Source organism: Pleurodeles waltl, chromosome 7, assembly GCF_031143425.1.
Source record: "Pleurodeles waltl isolate 20211129_DDA chromosome 7, aPleWal1.hap1.20221129, whole genome shotgun sequence".
Taxonomy (NCBI): Eukaryota; Metazoa; Chordata; class Amphibia; order Caudata; family Salamandridae; genus Pleurodeles; species Pleurodeles waltl.
In genome coordinates, this window is record NC_090446.1 from 1,527,010,068 (window position 1) to 1,527,036,132 (window position 26,065).

Sequence of the window (26,065 nt, forward strand, 5' to 3'; positions counted from 1 at the left end):
GCTGATTAAATTTGTGTTGTCTATTCTAATTTTTGTATTAAAACTCTTTACCTTTCCTTTGATCTAGAACTCAGTTCTCGAGTGGTCCCAGTCACTGTAGTGATTTGCTCTGCTATTTGGTGGGCCTGATTTCATGGAGGGTGGTGTCTCTTATCACTAGATCAAGGATTCTGGAACCAAATCGGCAGAGGTAATTTTGGGATGATCAAAATATCAGGGTTCAATAAATTATTGTGTTTCAGGCTCCCACAAAAAATGCTGTATCTTTTCAGCCAGTGATCATGGTTAGATTTTCCAGCACGTGGGGTGACTTGAGACAAATGACGCGGACGCTTTAGACGAGGGGACGGCGGTCAGCAGACATATGGACAGGTTTGCGCGAAGCCTGCTGCCATATTCTACCAACAATAGAACGCCAAAATAAATTCCATGCTGCACCCAGCCAAACATGGACACAGCTCCACACATGCAATGCACGTGTACGTTTCGCCCGTGACCCACGCAGATGGAGTGAAGGATTCTGGGTAAGGGAAGCTAGCAGAACCCTTTTAACAGGTGGACTAGGTGCATCTGCCCCTTAAGCAGATACATAAAAGACCTGTGCCTTTTACCACCTCTAGAAGTCCTAGAAAGCCCAGATAGATAAGACCGAAGCCACTGTCTCAAATAGGGGTGCCGTTGGGTTCCAGCTGGATCTCAGAGCCAATCTCTGGTGTCTCAGACCACGTAACATGGTGGCCCCCCAGGGAAGACGCATACTTGTCATCTACGGTGACTTATCTGGGACAAATTAGCAGAAGAGGTCATTGTAATTGCACCCATGACTCAGATTCATGCCACAAAGAAAGGCCCATGCTGATGGAAGAGTCTGGCAGGGCAATAATGGCCATGAAGTCTCAGACACAGGAAGAAGATACACAGAAACACCCACCTATTTCCGGTCTTGTTCATTTCCTGCTTCTCAGATTACTGTGAGGTAGAAAAAGTGCAAGTAGCCATGAAAGCCATCTACTGGGACGGGAGATATCTTTAATCGACACAGAATGCTCGATGGAAGCCAAGACAGATCACAGAAACTTAGGGGTCATACAAAAAAATCAGTGACGTAACAGCTGTATGAACTTGGCTCGACTTACGAGCCAGGCAGCCTCTTGGAAGATTCCCTGTCTTGAGGTTCTCCTGGGACGTCCACTTCAGCATCCACAAAACAACCTCTGCAGCCCCTCTGGATCACTGATTGGTGCCCCGGCCTTGGCGACAGTGGAAGACGGACAGCTTTCTTACCCAGTCAACTGCAGACGGTGAGTGTTATCCGTATCAGGTTAGAGTGTCTCGGTGAGATCAAGGGCGAGACATGGAAGGACACATTGTGATTCGATGACAGTGCTTTATAGGTACCCACAAGATGGCCATAGAAGACATGCTCCCCAAGTGTCAATTATTGCCAGTCTTAGAGATTCAGTAGCTGTGTTCAAACTCATTAGTTTCTCTTGTGGCCATGTGTGAGTGATGGTGTCAAAACCCAGTACAGATATTTCCACAGTGGATTCCCAAGTCCCATTATCTCACAAAAAGCAGAACTTTGCTTTCCTTACCTGTAGCACCAGAGTCATAGCACACTAAAGTCACTGACTAGCATGATCTGGAATGCACGGTCATCATGGCAACCACAATCTCCTCCTCAAGAACACTCATATTCTGATTTAAAAAAGAAGTCCAAAGCAACAAAATAGAACGCACCTTTAGATGCAACATTTGTGTCTCCATTACTTTCCTTGTAAATTGATTTCACATCGTGGTTCTCAGCACATCCTAAAATCTCCAAAAACAGACTGCTCAGGACTGTGCAGACAACAAATCACCACTTCTGGTTACTATCCTCAGACTTATGGCCAGGCTGAAGATTTAAACTTGAAGTTGAATCAATATTTAAAACGTTTCCCTAATGCCACAGAGACAGACAGGGATTTGTATACACTAGTATCCACTGGGGAGTAAAACGCCCCCAGCGGCGTTTGCTGGTGATTTCTTTGGTAATTAAATTCACACGAAACATTCCAGGAACGTTGATGAAAATGTTAGCACAGTTAAATAACCACTGTCTTTCCGTGTGTTTATTAATATTCAACCTTTCACTTATCTTTAAAATAAATAAATGGATATGAATTATACAAAAAAACTTCAATGTGTCTTTGAAACAAATACATTCTCTGGAATCAGAAACAAAAAGCCTCCACCAGCGCATGCTTTGGCTGAAACCTAATACAGCAGGGTCCGGATTTTTGTACTGGGTATTCCTATATTGGTATTCATTTGATTACTTCTAAGATCATTTATTTATTTGTAGTTTTATAAAGTAGCCCAAGGGTGACATGGTGCTTTGTAGGAGGAAAGATGATCAAAGTACTTGATAAAATCATGCAAACAATTCACAAATATATATTTGATTGTTAGTTAAAATCAAGCATGCATTACAACAAACTCTAGAAGATAGAACTAAAATAGTACTTTATGCACGATAAGAGAAAGTTTGGCATTTTTTTGAGACTTTTACATTCTCAATTTGAAGTTTCCCTTGGAAACAACATTGGAGCAATAGGTGTTTCAGTTCCCTTTTGAGTATCTCAAAACAAAGAAGTCTGTGTTGCTCAGGGGGATTCAAGTCTGAACTGAACACACCTGAGTATAAGGATCCTTTAGACAGGGATGAGGTTTTCTAAAATGTAAAGATATACAGAAGACTTCCAGGGCCTGTAGGTGTTTAATCCAGGATGTATGAAATTAAGTGATAACTAGGGAGGCAGTCTTTATGACTTTAAACAATACATTTTTTGTCTTTTATCCCAAGAACAGCACCTGCACCCACTACTGGTTTCCCCACACATTGTGTATAGTTCAGGTGGCATCTGCTATTTTTCCCAACTGGCATCTCTGGTTGAGGTCTAACTCCCTCTGATGTGGCACCATCATGTGGAGGTGAAAGCCACCACACTTTCATCATTGATGGGCAGAGTTCAATGTCACGCGGGCTGTGGATGGTCCTAGAGCTTAGTCCAGACGGTGGAGCGGCGTTGGCCAGGACATTGCTCGGAATTTGGCATGTCCACCTCTCAGGGTTGAGTTTGATGGAAGGTGTCTGCACTCCTAACTCCTTCACACATATCCACCTCCCTGGGAGTAGATACACAGGGTCCTGGGTTTTACTTTGAAACAAAGCAAATTTAATATGTGTCGTGGTGCGGTTGAATATTTGGGGCACGCTACTTCAAAGTGGCGTATAAAATCTAAGCTTTGTAATGTCAAAGCCATCCAGAATGTGCCAACAATTGGTGTTATTCTAATGCTTCATCACATGTTATCCAAAAAAACTGTGAAGATAACTAATAGTGGAGCCTTTGTGAACACTATTAAAAACACAAACTTTGTGTAGGGGAATAAACAAAAGGAAGCTCTTGAATTTGTAAAGCAGGATTTAGTTAATGCAACATGCGCTGAAGCTTTCACAGTGGGAGTGTAAGGGAAGCGCGCGTACTAATCATGCCAGCGATTGTGGTTTGGCATGTGTTTTGTTACTGCACAACACCAGGAAGGGGTGGGCGACCTGTTATGGCTAAGGGGACACTGTGAGAGACAAAAAGACTTTACTCTCACATGTCCCTGGGCCACAGAACATTATAAGATCTTTTGTGGGGCACTATGGTCAATATTAGCACTGATAAAAACTCTTATTGGGATTTTATCTCCTTAGGATGTAAGAACTCTCACAGCAAGGCTAGCAAGACTAGCTTCAAAATTGCAAGACTTCCAATTCATGATGGAGTATGTTGACAGCTGGAAACACGCAGAAATCCAACCCCTCCTCAAAAAACCCAAGGCTGACCCCAACGACCTCAAAAACTTCCGTCCGATCTCTCTCCTCCCTTTTCCAGCGAAAGTCATCGAGAAGATCGTCAACACTCAGCTCACCCACTTCCTTGAAGACAATTCCATCCTGGACCCCTCACAATCCGGATTCAGACGAAACCACAGCACTGAGACCGCCCTCCTCGCCGCCACAGATGACATCAGACATCAATTGGACAACAGCGAAACCTCAGCCCTCATCCTCCTCGACCTATCAGCCGCTTTTGACACCGTCTGCCACCGCACCCTACTGACCCGCCTCCAGGAAGCCGGCATCCAAGATAAAGCCCTCCACTGGATCTCATCCTTCCTCTCCGACAGAACGCAGAGAGTCCGTCTCTCCCCTTTCCGCTCCAAAGCCACCAACCTCATCTGCGGCGTCCCCCAAGGATCCTCCCTCAGCCCCACGTTGTTCAACGTCTACATGGCCCCCCTCGCTCAACTGGCCCGCCAACATCATCTCAGCATCATCTCCTACGCCGACGATACCCAGCTCGTCCTCTCCCTGACCAAAGACCCGCTCACCACCAAAACAAACCTCCACGAGGGACTAAAATCCATCGCCGATTGGATGAACAACAGTCGCCTGAAACTCAACTCCGACAAGACGGAAGTCCTCATCCTCGGACGCACTCCCTCGGCCTGGAACGACTCATGGTGGCCCTCCGTCCTCGGACCCCCACCCACCCCTGCAAGCCACGCAAGAAACCTCGGCTTCATCCTGGACTCCTCCCTCACCATGTCCAAACAGGTCAGCGCCGTCTCCTCCTCCTGTTTCAACACCCTTCGAATGCTCCGCAGAATCTTCAAGTGGATTCCAACAGAAACCAGAAAGACGGTGACCCAGGCCCTCGTCAGCAGCAGACTTGACTACGGCAACGCACTCTACACAGGCATCCCAACCAAAGACATCAAACGCCTCCAACGTATCCAAAATGCCTCCGCCCGACTGATCCTCAACATACCCTGCCGAAGTCACATCTCCCCTCACCTAAAGGAACTCCACTGGCTCCCGGTAGACAAGAGGATCACCTTCAAACTCCTGACCCACGCTCACAAGGCACTTCACAACACCGGACCCTCCTACCTCAACACCAGACTCAACTTCTACACTCCAACACGTCAACTCCGATCCGCCAACCTCGCCCTCGCCATCGTACCCCGAATCCAGCGCAAGACATCCAGCGGCAGATCCTTCTCCTTCCTCGCCGCCAAGACCTGGAACTCTCTCCCCACATCTCTTCGCCAGACCCAGGACCTCCTCGCATTCAGAAGGCTCCTCAAGACCTGGCTCTTCGACCGCTAAACCGGCAGCGCTCCCCCCCCCCCCCTCAGCGCCTCGAAACCCTGACGGGTACATAGCGCGCTTTATAAATACTATGATTGATTGATTGATTGATTGTAGGACAGGAGTATGTTTATGCTTCCTTTTAAATGATATCTCTGACAACAGGGTGACCAGTACGAGTGTGGTATGGCTTATTCATTCCAGGATGTGGAACAAGAGCTGAATTGTTTTTATAACCCATTTTATTGTTTAGAAGTAGTGTGCACCTGTCATACGACGATCAAGGCATTCAATGATTATCCAGACTTGTAACATCATACTGCTGCCCATTGATACACATTGCGGTTCCCATCACGCTGATAATCCGCAATGGTGCCACCATTTTCCCCACACTTTGTCATGCTTCTTTGGTCACCCCCGAGAGGCGTACATTGGCTTTTCTTCTAAGGCGCATCAGTCCAGTCCTGCCCGTCACACTGCCATTGATGGGATGGTCGGTTGCTTCCACAGGTGGGCTATGTCTCTCTTCGTAATTAGACAGGCCATTCCTATAAATCTACGCTTCACTCGTGGAACCCCCCCATTTCCTCTAATAATCCCAAAATTGCAATTTTTTGGGGTCAGCTCAATCCTATGCCCCAGTACCTCTGATATCTCTTCTCCGACTGCCTTCCAGGAGAGTCTTATCCGAGGACAGTCCCAGATCACATGGAAATAAAATCCCCCACACCACCATCACATCTAGTACAGGCTGGGTACAAGATCTAAATTTACCACTAACAGGGACATTTCTGAGGAAGAGTGGAATGATGGAATGGATTCAGATAATCTGAGTAAATTGATTATGAGATGCTGAAGGGAGGGTTGGCCAGAGTAGCGTAGATTGTTGGTGAGCTTCATTCCTCTGTTGAGGTTCAAGCTTAATTGGCTGTGGAAGGTGGTATGTTGAAGAGGAGTGACAACATTGTTCTGCTTTCCAGTCTGAGAGGGTGCACTGTGAAGGATTGCCACCAAGGACACTTAGAAGTGTCCAGGATAAGTATTGGTGGCTCTAAATGGATGACATGCTTGGTAAGTAATTATGTGAAGGCAATTTATGTGAGTTAAGGGATGAGTCTGTTAATCCAAGCATCACATGCTCCCATCATATTTAAAGGCCAGAAGGCCCTTTGAGGCAGGTAGGAGTCGGCTCATTCAATATTTGGTCTGGGAAAGAGATGTATGCTCTTGTACATATTGACTATTTCTTCAAGTGCTCAGATGTGAGGATGATTGAGAAAGCATCCATTGATGCTGTCACTAATTTTGTGGAGATTATTTGTCTGTAGGGGAGGGTTTCCTGAATGGGTATTGGTAACACACCTCAGGTTTTGGAGTTCTAAATTTGAAGAGCATTTAATTAGATGTACAACCAAGCACAGGAAAGTTGCTTTTCACCCTGGGGCTAGTGGCCAGGTAGGGGATATGTACAGGGCTTTTAAAGAATATATCCAGTTAGGTGTGAAAGGTGGAATTTGTTGGAAAATAACTTTAGAAACGTCCTTGCTTTCCAATAGGAGAAACTCCAACTCTGCCCTGGAAAGTGGATTCTACAGAATGCTGGTTCCGAATTGTCTCTGTGGTGGTTAATGAACAGCTGTGGTACAGCATAGGCAGCCATTTCTGATGTAAGGGAAAAGGTTCCAGTCTACAAGTCTATATATTACTTCCTCATAATCTTACCCAGATAAGTGATCACCTAGAAAAGGCAGTTATTATTCAATGTAACCTTGTCGGGCTACGCCACAATGCATAGTGAACACAACTGCATTTTAGCTCACTTGTTACATATACCTAGAAGCATATAACCAGTGTTTTTCTTCAGCTGGCCATAGTGATTTTACATTGTTTAGAGAAAGTTGTTCTTACTTTAATGACTCCTGCAGGTATCTCAGCTACCAACATTTCTAAGTGAGAGAAGTGAAGCCAATCTGCTTTGGAAACTTGGGGTCCAACTGACTGAGGGCCAGATGTAGCAACTTCCCAAATTGCGACTTGCAATTTGCGAGTCCCTGCGACTCGCAAATTGCAAGTCGCAATTTGGGATGCAGAAAGGTGTCTCAGACACCTTCTGCGAGTCGCTATGGGGTCGCAAAGACACACCTCATTAATATTAATGAGGTGGGTCGCAATTTGCGACCCCATAGCGAGTCAGGGCACTCACGGGGATGGAGGCCTGCTGTAGTCAGCAGACCTCCATGTCCGTGACTGCTTTGAAATAAAGCAGTTTTTTTTTTCAAAGTGCAACCCGTTTTCCTTAAAGGAAAATGAGCTGCACTTTGAAAAATAAACCGAAACCTTTTGTTTCGGTATTTTTCAGGGCAGGTAGTGGTCCATTGGACCACTGCCTGCTCTGAAAAATTCTTTTTTGGTCCAGTCACAAAGGGGAAGTGGTCCCATGGGGACCCCTTCCCGTTTGTGAATGGGTTACCATCCACTTCAAGTGGATGGTAACTGCGAGTCCATTTGCGACCGCATTTGCGGTCGCAAATGGAATTGCATACCAGTGCGACTCGCAAATAGGAAGGGAACACCCCTTCCTATTTGCGACTCTGAAATGCATTTTGCGAGTCGGTTCCAACTCGCAAAATGCATTTCTACATACCAGATGGGCTTTAGCGACTCGCAAATGGCGTTTTTCGCCGTTTGCGAGTTGCTAAAGCTTTCCTACATCTGGCCCTGAGTCTTATTTAATTGTAGTTGGTGTGGAAACATTAAGGAAACAGCACATATGATTGCATAATTTTGAGGTGGAGAGAAGGTATACACGATCTCACCAGAACCACCTCTGGTGGAAGGAGGAGGTGCAGCTGGAGATGTGTGCCAGAGAACATACATAAAAGCTGAAGAATGCTTCTGCAGTAGGTCAGTGTTGTCATCAAGGACACGGTTGTTAGATGGTGGAGGCAAAACGAAAAGGCTTAAGTTAGGTACCTCTTTTAAGAGGGTGATAATAAGGGGGAACTAGCAACAGACGCACCAAGGTGCATATTTACAAGCCCTGTGCACCGCGGAAGCATCACTTGTTGACACTCCAGCAGCACAGACTATGTTATCATATCTATGAGGCCACAGAAAGCCACTTTGCGTGCCTTTGCATAGCGTCATACATATGGAGTACGGCAAGACAGCGCAAGTCACTGCGTCGCCTTACTCTGGATCAGGGAGGCGCTCCATGGGCGTTGGGTGGGTTTTCCCATACAGGTATTCTGACGGTGCTTCAGATTCACAAAATCACGTAACCATGGGGAAGCACCAAAACCTTACGCCTCCGAGGTGAAGCGTAACAAGGAGAAATATTTGTATTTCTCCTTGATTTTCCCTCTTTCCATGTGTGCTGCGCTCTGCAGCACTCATAGAAAGAGGAAAAGGCCTCCATGGATTGTTTTTGTGCAGGAAAGTGCACCTTCCTGCAAAAAACAATCCTGCATGAAACGCAGGCACCCTGGCACCAAGGTGCAAGAGTGCCTGCGTTGGTGCTAGGCTGCCAAAATGGCGTGAGCACAGGGGGAAAGGACAAAAAAGCACACTTTTGCATAAATACGGTGCATTCCAGCCCTTGCACTTTGACGTAGAGCAGCGCAGCAAGACGACTTGGTGTCCTACGCCAAATCCACATACATATGCCCCCAAGGATCTATAACTAAAAAGAAGCCTACTAATGGTAGCTCAAAAGAAAATGAACTGGATCTGAATGAACAGTACCCAGTTTTCTTGGAGAATTATAATTCTCTAATTATGACATTAACATTGAATTTCCTGAGATTTTCTCTGAGAAATGAGGGCATCTGAAGAATTTTGAGCACCACATCCAGTTACAGGAGTGAGCAGTCTCCTTAGCTCCCAAGGTTTGTCCTATTCTTTGCTCATTTAAAGGACCCTTTAGAGGTTGAGGTTAAAAGGGTGTTGAACCAGGGTAAGATTGAGAGCATCAAGAGCTCCGAAGCACTTACTACTACATTGCAATGTAGCAATGGAATAAAAATCATGGAATTCTGCACTTACCTCTATTCACTTAACTTGTCAATATTCCGGCCTCGATATTTTTGCCACAATATTTTGTCCCTCGATATTCTGCCATACAACCAAAAGGAACGCAAGCTTCAACCAAACAAGCTTCCTCTTGGTGGTCTGGAATGACCACGGCTAATAATACGGAACATTTTAGTGAAAAGTCGGAGAGAAGCAGGATAAATACCACGCTTGATACAACAATTTGAATTGTGTGAAGGATCTGGCATGGCCCGAGGGGATCATATTCCTATCAAAAGGCCTGTAAAACTCCAAGAAAACCTTCTGAGTTATAAGAACGTTTGAGAATCGTAGAAGTCAGAAACAAAGTTACAAGATTGTAAAATGGTCAGATTGGGAGCTTGGACCATCTTTGCAAAGCCATGATCCCAGTGAGGGATGGAAGGGGTAATTCTGTTTCAAGCTCTAAAGGCTATAATGGAATTGTAATACGGAGGACGGGATATCCATCATGTTTTTGACGGAGTACCCCCCCACCCATGCCAAACTCTACATCAGGCCATATATCTGCTTAATTATTCTGACATGGAAGTGTGTTAACTTGCTTCCAGCAGAAGAAGTTGTGCTGTGATTTGGTCCTGTCTTAATTTCAATTTACCTTCACCTCTCCTTCGACGTGGTCCCTCACTTGTCCGACCTCTCCTTTCCTGGTTCATACACTCACCCTTCCAGACTATTCCACTCTGGAAGGTTTTCGGTGTGCTTCTGTGACTTATGTCAGCTGTCAGGATTGTAAAAGGAAGGATGGGGGGAGGATCAGAGGTGAGATGAATAGCAGTCTTTATGAGTACTAGTGTGGGAGTTAGGGGTGGGAGTACCACCTAAGGGCTCGGCTCTGGCTCAGCTCGAGGTGCCCTCGATCCATCAAGCCCAAAACGAGTCGACCTGTAGCTTCTGAATGCTGCCCACTCTCTTAACCACGTGTGGAGTCCTGCCGTCCTCCTCGCGCCCATCCTCAGGCCTAGGCGCCCACTGAGAGAGACAGGCTAAGACTTCACAGAGCGGAAAGAAAAGCAAGTTTCTCCTGTAAAACGTAGGCCCATATTTATGGGCTTTTGAAGCAGGTCAGCGCAGTAAGTCACCAAGCTGCGCTGCCCTGCATCAAAGGGAAGGAGCAGAAATGCGCTGAATCTATGCAATACAGTGCATTCCTGTCCTTTCCCTCTGTCCTGGTGCTGTTTTGGCAGCTCAGTGCCAATGCAGGAACCCTTGCACCATAGTGGAAGGGTGTGTGTGTTGTAGGTAATTGTTTTTGTGCAGGAAGAGACACCTTCAGGCACAAAAACAATCCAGGGAGGCTATTTCCTCTATGGGTGCTGCAGAACACAGCACAGATAGAAAGAGGAAAACAAACTAGGAGAAATAAAGATATTTCTCCTTGCTGCACCTCTGCTGGGGAGGTGTAAGATTTTGATGCATCCCCAGGTCTAAATCTGTGGATGCATCAAAATCCATGGGCGTTGCATGGGAACACCCACTGCAACACCCATCCCATGCAACACCAATGGAATGCCTTCCTTGCGCAAGGTAAGGTAATGCAGAGATTTGCGCTGCCTTGGCTGACTCCATATCTATAAGGCCAGTCACAGTTCTGCAAAGTGGCTTTGTGTGCCTTCATACATATGAGTTCCAGGTTTGTGTCACCATTGCATCACAAAAAGCAACGCAACGGGCTCATAAATATGCCCCTCCGTTTCCAAGGAAGTATGGCTGACTGTAAGAACCTCACTCCAGGGCACAGCCCGTCCCCCTCCTTCCTACGGTTACTCAGGAGTGACTGAGGTTTCATAGAAGCTGATGTTGTGCAGCTATGTGCAAGCAGTGTATTCTCAGCTTAACTTTCCTGGGGAAAGGCAATTTTCAGGAGTGCAACAATTTTTTCCGCAACCCCCAGCAACTTATCTCCTTGCCTCAGTTGGACGAAGCAGCTCTCTTTTATATCAAAATGAACACCTGGCATGTACCAGGTGGTGGAAGAGACAGAGGCAGTGCAATGAAGAAATTAAGGGGCAGATTTACTACTCTATGCAGCAAGATAATTTGCTACAGTGAGTCAGATGGAGAGGGCAAAAATGTACCATATCTACTAAGATATGGCGCATTCCTCCTCTCCCTCTGTCCTGGTGCACTTGTGGCTACCTAGCGGCAAAGCAGACTCTGTTCTGCTATGGTGCAAAGGTCCCTGGGTTGCAAACAGGATTGTTTTAGTGCAGAAATTGGCACCTTCCTGCACAAAACCAATCTTCGGAGGCATTTTCCTCCAGTGCAGGAAGATATTAGTTCTCATTACACCTCTGTTAGGAAGGCACGCCATCTGACACATTCCCACGTTTACTAGTCTTAGTAAATCTGGAAATGAGCCAAACGTCCTTGCATGCTCCAGCCATGGAAAGCCTCCCTGCTGCAAGGGCAATACAAGCCCTTGATAAACTTGGCCCTATATCTACAGGGGAGACGCCCAGGTCTTTATATGCATGTTGTCTTTTTTTGTGGTTTCATATAGCGCAACCTCGACCCGAAGGTATTGTAGCACTTTACATAAGCACCAGTTACATTACACAAGGACACATTCATTTTTGGTAGGCACAGGGAGATTAAGGGCCTCATTACGACCCTGGCGGCTGGCTGTAAGCTGGCGGTAACACCGCCAACAGGTGTACCACCCGCTGCACATCAACATTGCCGCAGGCTCTATTATGAGCTGGCTGCAATGTTGATGTGACTTTTCCACTGGGCCAGCGGACGGAAACGCTGTCATAATAGGGAGCCACAAATACCACCATCACTGGCAGAATAGTGGCACCCGCTTTTTGAAAGACCTCCAAAGTCATAATGAGGGCCTAAGTGATTTGTCCAGTATCAAAGGATGTTGAGCCAACACTGAGACGCAAACCTGGTTCCCCAGCTTCAAAGTTGGCAGCTCTGGCCATTACGCTACATCCTCTTCCCTATTGCAGACAAAATGTTGTGCTGGGATGCTAGGCCTCGCAGTTCACATACCATTTTCATCACCTTCGTTCATCCACAGCACCACCAAAAGACGCGCTGATTTAAAAACTCTCTGGCAGCATTTGAGTTGCCCAGACAGACTTTTTGTAAATGCTCTAATTATTCCTTTCACATCTTCTTTGCAAGGACAATATCCAGAAACACTAGGAGAGACGTGGGTCAATGAGGTGACTCCAGACGTCCTGTCCCTTCTGTAACCTCATTTGCATGTTTTGATAAGAGGGGCAGACGGGTGTTGGCCAGCACCACACCTCCTCCTCTTTCTGTGAATGGGGCAATTGTAAGGACCCTTATAGACCAGTGCGGGACCCCCTGGGGGTCCACAAAGCCTCCTGACGGAGTCCGTGACTGCTTAGAAAATTCAATAATATTAGCAATAAAGTGTATATAAATAAAGTGATTAAATATACAATTGAAAATTTTAAAACGTACTGTAAACGTCAACTACTTTGAAATTATAGGCTAAAAATGTAATTAGTCCCCTCACATTGCTTTGTGGGAGAAGCGCAGGTGCATCAAACAGAATATAGTATGGACGATGAGTGGCCTCAGATTGATTTGTGGGAGAAGCGCAGGTGCATCAAACAGAATATAGTGTGGATGATGCGTGGCTTCAGTTGAATTAGAAAAGCTCCAATTTCCTTTAAATTGTTATTTTTATTTTTTGTATTTATTTGTTTGCAAATTAAATAAAGTGTTTTATTATTTGTGTGTGTGCTTGGCGAATGCTTGTTTCTGTATTTTTTTAGTATTGTTTTGCGGTTCAAATCATCAACACTGTTTAGGCCGGGGTCCCCGGCTTCCAGTAATGACTCAGTGTGGAAGTCCCCGGATTACAATATTGATTCAGTGGGGGTCCCCAGGTTCCAGTAATGATAAATTGGGGGTCCACAGAAGTCAAAAAGCTCAGCAACAACTGCTTTAGACCATCTGTATCCCCCAATGAGGGGACTCAAATTACACAGCGTGATTCAAATTGCACAGTGTGTGTCTTGCCCTGAATGTCTATTTGGCTGAGCCCTGGCCTTCACTTTTGTTGATGCGAAGACCCGTAATGGTGTTGGCTTTTCCAGACCTCATGTTTTGCGGATAGGTGTAGTTGCCTTTCTTGCGGTGTTGAGCCACTTCTAAAGTCAGTCTTTTTAAGGCGGGGAAAGCTGGTGATATCATTTAAAAAAAATCAATTGCCTTGCCTTCACTTTGCTTCACTTATAATTTTATTTAGTAAGGCTGAAAGGCTGGAAAAAATCTGACTTTGTGTAATGGAATCTGTTACTCATGTAAAGCAGTCTGATGCCTTTGGGCCAGGTTTGCACTAAATAAAACTGTACAATTGTATTCTCTACCTTATTTAATATGTATTGCATATATTTATTTAAGGGTACTAATTTAGCACCTCAAAAAGCTCAACACAAAGCATAAGCATTTAGAATCATGAATATGACCGGGACAAAGCTTGATATTTAGCCTATTCTAATTTTCCACACCGCCAATCATTACATATGGTGCCATATCACTGTAGGGCATCTACATGACGTTATGTATTGTGAACCCTGTTTTGGTAATTAAAAATGTTTGTATTCTTCTTGCATTTATCAATGAATATGACTCTTAACCCTCTTTGCGAACTAGTGCAGCACGACTTTTTCTTGTGCACTATGCCTTCTTTTCAAATCACTTGCATGGTTCTTCTCTCACGAATCCCCAGGTATATGCACTCTTTCCTTTTTCTCTCTTTTCTTTCCCTTTCCAATATGGCCGCCTTTCACGCTAATCCCCGTAAGTCCCTTTTCTCTTTCAACTACTTCTTCATTTACATAATGCCCTTTTGCAGATTGCACCTTTAGATATGGTCCACGACTCCACCAGCGGGGCCGCTTTTGAACTCATCAGACCCCGTATTTCCACGAGACAGCTGGAGGTTTCAGGTCCGATAACTCTCTTGTTTACCCTGAGAGCACCCCGCTTTCCCTAGTCGTGGGTGCATTGACTATAACATGCTTATAATACCGCACATGGGTTATGTTTTTATTTTTGTTGGACGGCACACACGGGTTCCAGCGGGCCGTCCTTCCTTTTGTTTTCGGACACGAGCTAATATTTACTAGCTCGTTCGCTGGACATTTTACGTACTTAGTTTTTTCAATACGAGAGGATTTCTCTCTTAGTAATGCTCAATCCATGCTTCCAACACATGACTTACCTTTTGTCATTGTTAACCATGCGCATTACGATTCCTAATTGTAGAAACTCCATACTTTTCTAACTTGTCTGCATTTCATTTAATAGCTCACGCACATAGCAGCCTAACGTCTTTTTGTTTTTTATTCGTAGATACCATGTACAGTTAGTCTCTCTTTTCTTAGACGGCTTTAGAACTATTCATTAATTGTTTCTCACTACAACTTCAGATAAAGATTTCCTCATATTCCCACACCCATTTACTTGTCTACAACCGAAAGTTTACTGTCCCTGTTTCCATTAGTGTAACCTCGTGAGCCCACTTCTTAATTTATTCCTCTCTAGTGTCTTGTTGGCCCACTATTCCCTTTTTCACTTGTAGACGTATCATGGTCTATGGACGCACCATGCTTCACTCTACCTGAATATATATAGTATTCTACGGAAATTCATGATAAATATCTACACTTCCAAAAAGATTGGAGGTATGTGCTACTCTCTCCGGCAACAGGCACTTGCATCCCGTGTCTAATTTCACAACCTTTTATATATTTTTATATCTTCTTTTAAATTCGAACTGGTCACTTTGGGTACCTAACATGCGGCATGTATCAGCACAGGTTAAGCACGGGTCTCTTCCCATCACCACATTCCTTGCATACGGGCACTGGCACATCGGTGCTCACAACAGTTTTGCATTAAACTACGGAATGTTGCTCACATTCACGAATAAGTCACATGATTTGTCATCTTGTATACATGTCACAATTTTGGCAATTCACCAACCTGTGGCATCGGGCCTCTGTTTCTTACCTACTTTTCTCACCATTTTGCATAACGGACATCGCATTAGTTGATTTTACATGCTATATTCACAGTACATATAATTGATGCTTTCCATCTGTATACTATTATGTTCACAGCCTTGAAAAAGTCACTTTGTGACGAAACACGTGTCGGCTGTTGTTCTTTTCTGATTTTGAGAAATATGTTGGCCTATTGACATCACGCCCACTTGTCCTACTGGGCTATGGAATGTCTTTTCTGTTATTGCACCAAAGAATAAACTGACTTATCAACGAATCTACGATGTGCCGTGGTTTTTCCTTTGTCTACAAAGCATTAACCTTTCAAGTAAAATTGAGAAGAGACTAGTGACTGAAATTGCACAACCTGAAACCAGAAAATCACTACCGGGCCCCAAAATAAAAGTGGCCCCCATTACTGAAATGCAAAGCTAAAAAAAAGGTGGCCAATATGTGTAAGTTGGGGCAGTTTTGAGCTTGCAAAGACAAGTGTTTTGCAAGATATGGAAGTCTGAATAGAATTGAGCTTGCTGCAGGAAATACCTATTTTAATATCAGGAAAATCCACAGTAAACACCAGCCCACCAGACCACAAAAAAGCCCGATAACCTGCCAAAACACTGACCTACTCATTGACCCGTCAGACCTGTCCGTCAGGCACTGCCCAGCTGTCCTATAGCCAGGGTCACCGGAATTATGCAGCAAGGAAGCACCAAATTATGTGACAGGGATTACTAAATTATACAGCAGCAAAACGTAAACTACGCAGCATAATGTGGTACAGTTTTTTATAGTATTAGTTCACTATTTTGGCATCTGTTCATGTTAATACTGTCTGGACAAAGGTTTCACCTTTTTAGTTTATTTTCACACCCAAATACAGCAACATGCAACAGAAAGGTGGATAGTCAACCTTTGTGAAGTGCTTCCCACTGCAGAACATTTTTTTGTTAAAATCTGCAAGTCATGTAGTAGGTGATGGATTACATGGCAAATGCAACAAATCCATAATTATGTGTAAAATGCCATAGCTGAAGAATCACATATTTCCAGTGGCCCGGCCTATAGGCCTTTATTTATTCTTCATGCTATATTTGTGTTTGCTTTCGTTGATGTATGTTTGTGGTAGGTGCCTGCCTTTACTGGGTGTGTGTTTGTGATTTGTGTCTGCCTTTGCTGATGTGTTTGTGACATGTGTCTGCCTTCATTGATGCATGTTTGTGATTTGTGTCTGCCTTCGTGGACGTGCATTTGTGATTTGTGTCTGCCCTCGTTGATGTGTGCTTGTGACTTATGTCTGCCTTCGTTGATGTGTGTTTGTGACATGTGTCTGACTTTGTTGATGTGTCTTTGGTGTGTCTTTGATGTTTGCCTGCCTTCGTTGATGTGTGTTTGTGTCTGCCTTCGTTGATACATGTTTGTGATTTGTGTCTGTTTGTTGGTTGATGTTTATGAGTGCTTGTCTCAGTGTGTCTGTGCCCGTCTCTGTACGTTTGTGATTTCTATCTGCCTTCATTGACGTGTGCTTGTGATTTGTGTCTGTCTTCATTGATGCATGTTTGTGATATGTATCTGCCTTCATTGATGCGTGTTTGTAATTTGTGCCTGCCTTCTTTGATGTGTGTTTGTGTCTGCCTTCGTTGAAGTGTGTCTGTGAATTGTGTCTCTATGTTGGTTGATGTTTGTAAATGCTTGTCCTGGTGTGTCTGTGAACGTCAATGTCTGCCTGTGATTTGTGTCTGTCTTCGTTGATGTGTATTTGTGATTTGTGTCTGCCTTCGTTGATGTTTTTGTGATTTGTATCTGCCTTTGTTGGTACGTGTTTGTAATTTGTGTATGCCTTCGTTGATGCATGCTTGTGATTTGTCTGCCTTCGTTGATGCACGTTTGTGATATGTGTCTGCCTTCATTGATGTGTTTGTGATATGTGTCTGTCTTCATTGATGTGTGTTTGTAATTTGTGTCTGCCTTCGTTGATGCATGTTTGTGATTTATGTGTGCCTTTGTTGATGCGTGTTTGTGATTTGTGCCTGCCTTCGTTGACATGTGTTTGTGATTTGTGTCTGCCTTCGTTGATGTATGTTTGTGATTTGTTTCTGCCTTTGTTGACACATGTTTGTGATTTGTGTCTGCCTTCCTTGACATGTGTTTGTGATTTATGTCTGTCGTTGACGTGTGTTTGTGATTTGTGGCTGCCTTTTTTTGCATGTTTGTGATTTGTGTGTGCCTTCGTTGATGCATATTTGTGTCTGCGTTCATTGACGTGTGTTTGTGAATTGTGTCTGCCTTTGTTGACGTGTGTTTGTGATTTGCATCTGCCTTCGTTAATGTGTGCTTGTGACTTGCATCTGCCTTTGTTGATGCATGTTTGTGATTTGATGGTTTATGTCTGCCTTCTTTGATGTGTGTTTGTGATTTGTGTCTGCCTTTGTTGACGTGTTTGTGATTAGTTGATGTGTGTTTGTGATTTGTGTCTGCATTCATTGGCATGTTTGTGATTTGTGTTTGCCTTCATTGATGCATTTTTTTGATTTGTGTCTGTCTTCGTTGACGTGTTTGTGATTTGTGTCTGCCTTTGTTGACGTGTGTTTGTGATTTGTGTCTGCCTTTATTGACGTGTGTTTTTGATTTGTGTCTGCATTCGTTGACGTGTGTTTGTGATTTGTTTCTGCCTTCGTTGACGTGTTTGTTATTTGTGTCTGCCTTCATTGACGCGTGTTTGTGATTTGTTTCTGCCTTTGTTGACGCGTGTTTGTGACTTGTGTCTGCGTTCATTGACGTGTGTTTGTGAATTGTATCTGCCTTTGTTGAGGTGTGTTTGTGATTTGTGTCTGCCTTCGTTGACGTGTTTGTGATTTGCGTCTGCCTTCGTTAATGTGTGTTTGGGACTTGTGTCTGCCTTTGTTGATGCATGTTTGTGATTTGATGGTTTATGTCTGCCTTCGTTGATGTGTGTTTGTGATTTATGTCTGTCTTTGTTGACGTGTTTGTGATTTGTTGACGTGTGTTTGTGATTTGCGTCTGCATTCATTGACACGTTTGTGATTTGTGTCTGCCTTCAGTGATGCATGTTTTTGATTTGTGTCTGTCTTCATTGACATGTTTGTGATTTGTGTCTGCCTTTGTTGACGTGTGTTTTTGATTTGTGTCTGCCTTCGTTGACGTGTCTTTGTGATTTGTTTCTGCCTTCGTTGACGTGTGTTTGTTATTTGTGTCTGCCTTTGTTGACACATATTTGTGAATTATTTCTGCCTTTGTTGACGCCTGTTTGTGATTTGTGTCTGCCTTCTTTGACGTGTGTTTGTGATTTGTGTCTGCCTTTGTTGACATGTGTTTGTGATTTGTTTCTGCCTTCCTTGATGTGTGTTTGTGATTTGTTTCTACCTTCATAGATCTGTTTGTGATTTGTGTCTGCCTTCGATGGTTTGTGTTTGTGTTTTTTTCTGCGCTTGTTGATGTGTATTTGTAGGTTTGAGTATGCTTGTCTTGGTGTGTCTGTTCATGTCTCTGTGTGTTTACGTCTTGCGGTTGTGGTGTCCCAGGCTTCCACCTGGTAATACCATGCTCTCCCACCCTCGGCTTATTATAGCTCCTCCACGGCTAAAAATATCCTCTTGGTGCTTCCCCTCGTCCTTTGTTTCAATCCACACAGCGTGAAGGGTGGGAGGCGGGGGGAGTTCGACCGATCGGGGCAACCCCTTCTGGTCCTCCGTGTCTGAGAGGAGGCGTTGCTAAGCGACCGGGGATGTCACCTGGAGTGTGATCTCATTGCCGATGCTCCACGAGAGGAGAGGCCGAGGCCCCCTCTATTAATGATCCAAACCCTGTGCTTCGCAGGAATTTAGTATTAAAAAGAAAGCGCTGTCCAGTCACTAGAACATTTACTGCCTGCAACTCTCATCCTTGCAGTGCCCACAAGACCCCCGACTTAACCACACTGGGATAATTACGAGTGGTCTCTTTGTTGGTAGGTAACAGAGCACGCTGGAAATGCCGAAACTACAGGTGAATACCGATACTTTACCGTGTGATTACCTGTACATGCCAATACTGACTGTGTGCTTCCTGTATGTAAATAAAGATACTTACTGTGTACTACCGGTTAACACCGATAATGACTGTGTACTACCGGTTAATACCGATACTGACTGTGTACTACCTGTAAATACCAATTCTGACTGTGTACTACCGGTTAATACCAATACTAACTGTGTACTACCTGTAAATACCAATACTGACTGTGTACTACCGGTTAATACCAATACTGACTGTGTACTACCTGTAAATACAAATACTGACTGTGTACTACCGGTGAATACGATACTGACTGCGTGCTTCCTGTATGTAAATAAAGATACTTACTGTGTACTACTGATACAGAGTGTGTATTACTTGTAAATACCAATACTGACTGTGTACTACCGGTTATTACTGATTCTGACTGTGTACTACCTGTAAATACTGATACTTACTGTGTACTACGATTCATACTGATACAGAGTGTGTACCACCTGTATGTAAATAAAGGTACTTAATGTGTACTACCGGTTAATACCGATACTGACTGTGTACTACCGGTTAATACTGATGCTGACTGTGTACTACCTGTAAATACCGATACTTACTGGATACTACTGGTTATTACTGATTCTGACTGTGTACTACCTCTAAATACCAATACTGACTGTGTACTACCTGTAAATACCAATACTGACTGAGTACTACCTGTAAATAAAGATACTTACTGTGTACTACCAGTCAATACCGATACTGACTGTGTACTACCTGTAAATAAAAATACTTACTGTGTACTACCGGTTAATACCGATACTGACTGTGTACTACCTGTAAATACCGATACGTACTGGGTACTCCCGGTTATTACTGATTCTGACTGTGTACTACCTGTAAATAAAGATACTTACTGTGTACTACCAGTTAATACCGATACTGACTGTGTACTACCTGTAAATAAAAATACTTACTGTGTACTACCGGCTAATACCGATACTGACTGTGTACTACCTGTAAATAGCGATACGTACTGGGTACTCCCGGTTATTACTGATTCTGACTGTGTAGTACCTGTAAATAAAGATACTTACTGTGTAATACCCCAAAACACTGAGACTTACTGTGTACTATCCGTGAATACTGATACTTACTGTGTACTACCTGTAAATAAAGATACTTACTGTGTACTACCTGTAAATACCAATACTGACTGTGTACTACCTGTAAATATAGATACTAACTGTGTACTATCGGTTAATACTGATACTGACTGTGTCCTACCTGTAAATACCGATACTTACTGAGTACGTCTTGTTATTACTGATTCTGACTGTGCACTACCTGTAAATAAAGATACTTACTGTGTAACACCCCAAAATACTGAGACTTGCTGTGTACTATCCGTGAATACTGATACTTACTGTGCACTACCTGTAAATAAAGATACTTACTGTGTACTACCTGTAAATACCAATACTAACTGTTTACTACTGGTTAATACTGATACTGACTGTGTACTACCTGTAAATACCGATACTTACTGTGTACTACCGGTTACTACGATTCTGACTGTGTACTACCTGTAAATAAAGATACTTACTGTGTACTACCGGTTAATACTGATACTGACTATGTACTACCTGTAAATACTGATACGTACTGGCTACTACCGGTTATTACTGATTCTGGCTGTGTACTACCTGTAAATAAAGATACTTACTGTGTAATACCCCAAAACACTGAGACTTACTGTGTACTATCCGTGAATACTGATACTTACTGTGTACTACCTGTAAGTAAAGATACTTACTGTGTACTACCTGTGAATACCAATACTGACTATGTACTACCTGTAAAAACCGATACGTACTGGGTACTACCGGTTATTACTGATTCTGACTGTGTACTACCTGTAAATAAAGATACTTACTGTGTAATACCCCAAAACACTGAGACTTACTGTGTACTATCTGTGAATACTGATACTTACTGTGTACTACCTGTAAATAAAGATACTTACTGTGTACTACCTGTAAATACCAATACTGACTGTGTTCTACCTGTAAATATCGATACTAACTGTGTACTACCTGTAAATACCGATACTAACTGTGTACTATTGGTTAATACCAATACTGACTGTGTCCTATCTGTAAATACCAATACTTACTGAGTGCGTCTGGTTATTACTGATTCTGACTGTGTACTACCTGTAAATAAAGATACTTACTGTGTAATATCCCAAAATACTGAGACTTACTGTGTACCATCCGTGAATACTGATACTTACTGTGGGCTACCTGTAAATAAAGATACTTACTGTGTACTAACTGTAAATACCAATACTAACTGTGTACTACTGGTTAATACCGATACTGACTATGTACTACCTGTAAATACCAATACTTACTGGGTACTACCGGTTATTACTGATTCTGACTGTGTACTACCTGTAAATAAAGATACTTACTGTGTACTACCGGTTAATACCGATACTGACTGTGTACTACCTGTAAATACCGATACGTATCGGGTACTACCGGTTATTACTGATTCTGACTGTGTACTACCTGTAAATAAAGATACTTACTGTGTAATACCCCAAAACACTGAGACTTACTGTGTACTATCCGTGAATGCTGATACTTACTGTGCACTACCTGTAAATAAAGATACTTACTGTGTACTACCTGTGAATACCAATACTGAGGGTGTACTACCTGTAAATATCGATACTTACTGTGTACTACCTGTAAATACCAATACTAACTGTGTACTATCGGTTAATACCGATACTGACTGTGTCCTACCTGCAAATACCGATTCTTACTGAGTACTACCGGTTATTACTGATTCTGACTGTGTACTACCTATAAATAAAGATACTTACTGTGTAATACCCCAAAATACTGAGACTTACTGTGTACTATCTGTGAATACTGATACTTACTGTGTAATACTTGTAAATAAAGATACTTACTGTGTACTACCAGTTAATACCGATACTGACTGTGTACTACCTGTAAATAAAAATATTTACTGTGCACTACCGGTTAATACTGATACTGACTGTGTACTACCTGTAAATACTGATACGTACTGGGTACTACCGGTTATTACTGATTCTGACTGTGTACTACCTGTAAATAAAGATACTTCCTGTGTAATACCCCAAAACACTGAGACTTACTGTGTACTAACCGTGAATACTGATACTTACTGAGTACTACCTGTAAATAAAGATAATTACTGTGTATTACCTGTAAATACCAATTCTGACTGTGTACTACCTGTAAATATCGATACTAACTGTGTACTATCGGTTAATACCGATACTGACTGTGTCCTACCTGTAAATACTGATACTTACTGAGTACGTCCGGTTATTACTGATTCTGACTGTGTACTACCTGTAAATAAAGATACTTACTGTGTAATACCCCAAAATACTGAGACTTACTGTGTACTATCCATGAATACTGATACTTACTGTGTACTATCTGTAAATAAAGATACTTACTGTGTACTACTTGTAAATACCAATACTAACTGTGTACTACTGGTTAATACCGATACTGACTGTGTACTACCTGTAAATACCGATACTTACTGGGTACTACCAGTTATTACTGATTCTGACTGTGTACTACCTGTAAATAAAGATACTTACTGTGTACTACCGGTTAATACTGATACTGACTGTGTACTACCTGTAAATACCGATACGTACTGGCTACTACCGGTTATTACTGATTCTGGCTGTGTACTACCTGTAAATAAAGATACTTACTGTGTAATAGCCCAAAACACTGAGACTTACTGTGTACTATCAGTGAATACTGATACTTACTGTGTACTACCTGTAAATAAAGATACTTACTGTGTACTACCTGTGAATACCAATACTGACTGTGTACTACCTGTAAATATCGATACTGACTGTGTACTACCTGTAAATACCGATACGTACTGGGTACTACCGGTTATTACTGATTCTGACTGTGTACTACCTGTAAATAAAGATACTTACTGTGTACTACCTGTAAATACCAATACTGACTGTGTTCTACCTGTAAATATCGATACTTACTGTGTACTACCTGTAAAGACCAATACTAACTGTGTACTACTGGTTAATACCGATACTGACTGTGTCCTACCTGTAAATACCGATACTTACTGAGTACGTCCGGTTATTACTGATTCTGACTGTGTACTACCTGTAAATAATGATACTTACTGTGTAATACCCCAAAATACTGAGACTTACTGTGTACTATCAGTGAATACTGATACTTACTGTCCGCTACCTGTAAATAAAGATACTTAGGGGCATATTTATACTCTGTTTGCGCCGGAATTGCGTCGTTTTTTTTGACGCAATTCCGCCGCAAAACTAACTCCATATTTATACTTTGGCGTTAGACGCGTCTAGCGCCAAAGTCCATGGAGTTTGCGTCATTTTTTAGCGTGGACACCTACTTTGCGTTAATGAGATGCAAGGTAGGCGTTCCCGTCTAAAAAATTGACTCCGAGGCATGTGCGCCGTATTTACACTCCCGGGCAAAATTCACGCCCGGGAGTGGGCGGGTCAAAAAAAATGACGTACGGCCGCTTTTGCACCGTTTTTTTGCTCCTGGAAAAGGCAGGCGTTAAGGGACCTGTGGGCTCGGAAGGAGCCCAGAGGTGCCCACCCATGCCCCCAGGGACACCCCCTGTCACCCTTGCCACCTCCCCAGGAGGACACCCAAGGCTGGAGGGACCCATCCCAGGGACATTAAGGTAAGTTCCGGTAAGTATATACATATTTTTTTTTGTGGCATAAGGGGGCCTGATTTGTGCCCCCCTACATGCCACTATGCCCAATGACCATGCCCAGGGGACAGAAGTCCCCTGGGCATGGCCATTGGGCAAGGGGGCATGACTCCTGTCTTTGCTAAGACAGGAGTCATTTCTATGGGGGTTGGGAGTCGAAAAAAATGGCGCAAATCGGGTTGAGGCGAAAAATTTGCCTCAGCCTGACTTGCCCCATTTTTTGGCGCCCAAGCTCCATATCCCCCTACGCCGGCGCTGCCTGGTGTACGTCGTTTTTTTCCACGCACACCAGGCAGCGCCTGCGGCTAACGGTGTACTACCTGTAAATACCAATACTAACTGTGTACTATCGGTTAATACCGATACTGACTGTGTCCTACCTGTAAATACCGATACTGACTGAGTACTACCGGTTATTACTGATTCTGACTGTGTACTACGTGTAACTAAAGATACTTACTGTGTAATACCCCAAAATACTGAGACTTACTGTGTACTATCTGTGAATACTGATACTTACTGTGTACTATCTGTAAATAAAGATACTTACTGTGTACTACCGGTTAATACCGATGCTCACTGTGTACTGCTGGTTAATACTGATACTGACTGTGCACTACTTGTAAATACCGATAATGTCTGTGTACTACCGGTTAATACCGATACTGACTGTGTATTACCTGTAAATACCAATACTAACTGTGTACTACTGGTTAATACCGATACTGACTGTGTACTACCTGTAAATACCGATACTTTACCGTGTAATTACCTGTAAATACCAATACTGACTGTGTGCTTCCTGTATGCAAATAAAGATACATACCAGTACACAGTGTGTACTGCCTGTAAATACCAATACTGACTGTGTACTACCTGTAAATAAAGATACTTACTGTGTAATACCCTAAAATACTGAGACTTACTGTGTACTATCCGTGAATACTGATACTTACTGTGTAATACAGTAAATACCGATACTTACAGTGCACTACCGGTAAATACTGATACTTACTGTGTAATAACTCTAAATACTGTAACTTACTGTGTACTACCTCTAAATACTGATACTGTGTACAGCCTGTAAATTCAGGTACTTACTGTGTACAACCAGTAAATACTGATACTTACTGTATTCTACCAGTACCTACCTGCACTGACCGTGTACTACAGGTAAATGCTGATACTTACTGCAAAATCCCTGTAAATACTGATACTTACTGTGTAGTACCCATAAATACCGATACTTCCTGTGTCTACAAGTAAATACTGTGTAATACCTGTAAATACCAATACTTACTGTGTACTTCACGCCTATAAATGCTGATACTTACTGTGTAATACTTGTATATACTGATACTTACTGTGTAGTATCCATAAATACCGATTCGTCCTGTGTCTACATGTAAATAGTGATACTTACTGTGTCATACTTGTAAATATAAATACTTACTATGCACATCAAGCAGATAAATACTGATGCTTACTGTGTAATACTTGCATATTCTGATACTTATTGTGTAGTACCTATAAATACTGATACTTATTGTTTCTAGAAGTAAATACATACTATGTAATACCTGTAAATATCAATACTTACTGTGCACTTCAAGCCTATAAATACTGATACTTATTGTGTAATACTTGTATATAGTGATATTTACTGTGAATTACCCATAAATACCGATACTTACTGTGTCTACAAGTAAATACGTACTGTGCACTACCTGTAAATACCAATACTTACTGTGTAATGCCTGTAAATACGAATACTTACTGTGTAATTCAATCCTGCAAATAGTGATACCTATTGTGTAATACTTGTGTATACTTACCACGTATAAATACTGATAGTTACTGTGTCTACAAATAAACACTGATACTAACTGTGTAAATACTGTGCACTATCTGTAAATAACAATACTTACTGTGTCATACCTGAAAATATTAATAATTACTGTGTATTTCAATCCTGTAA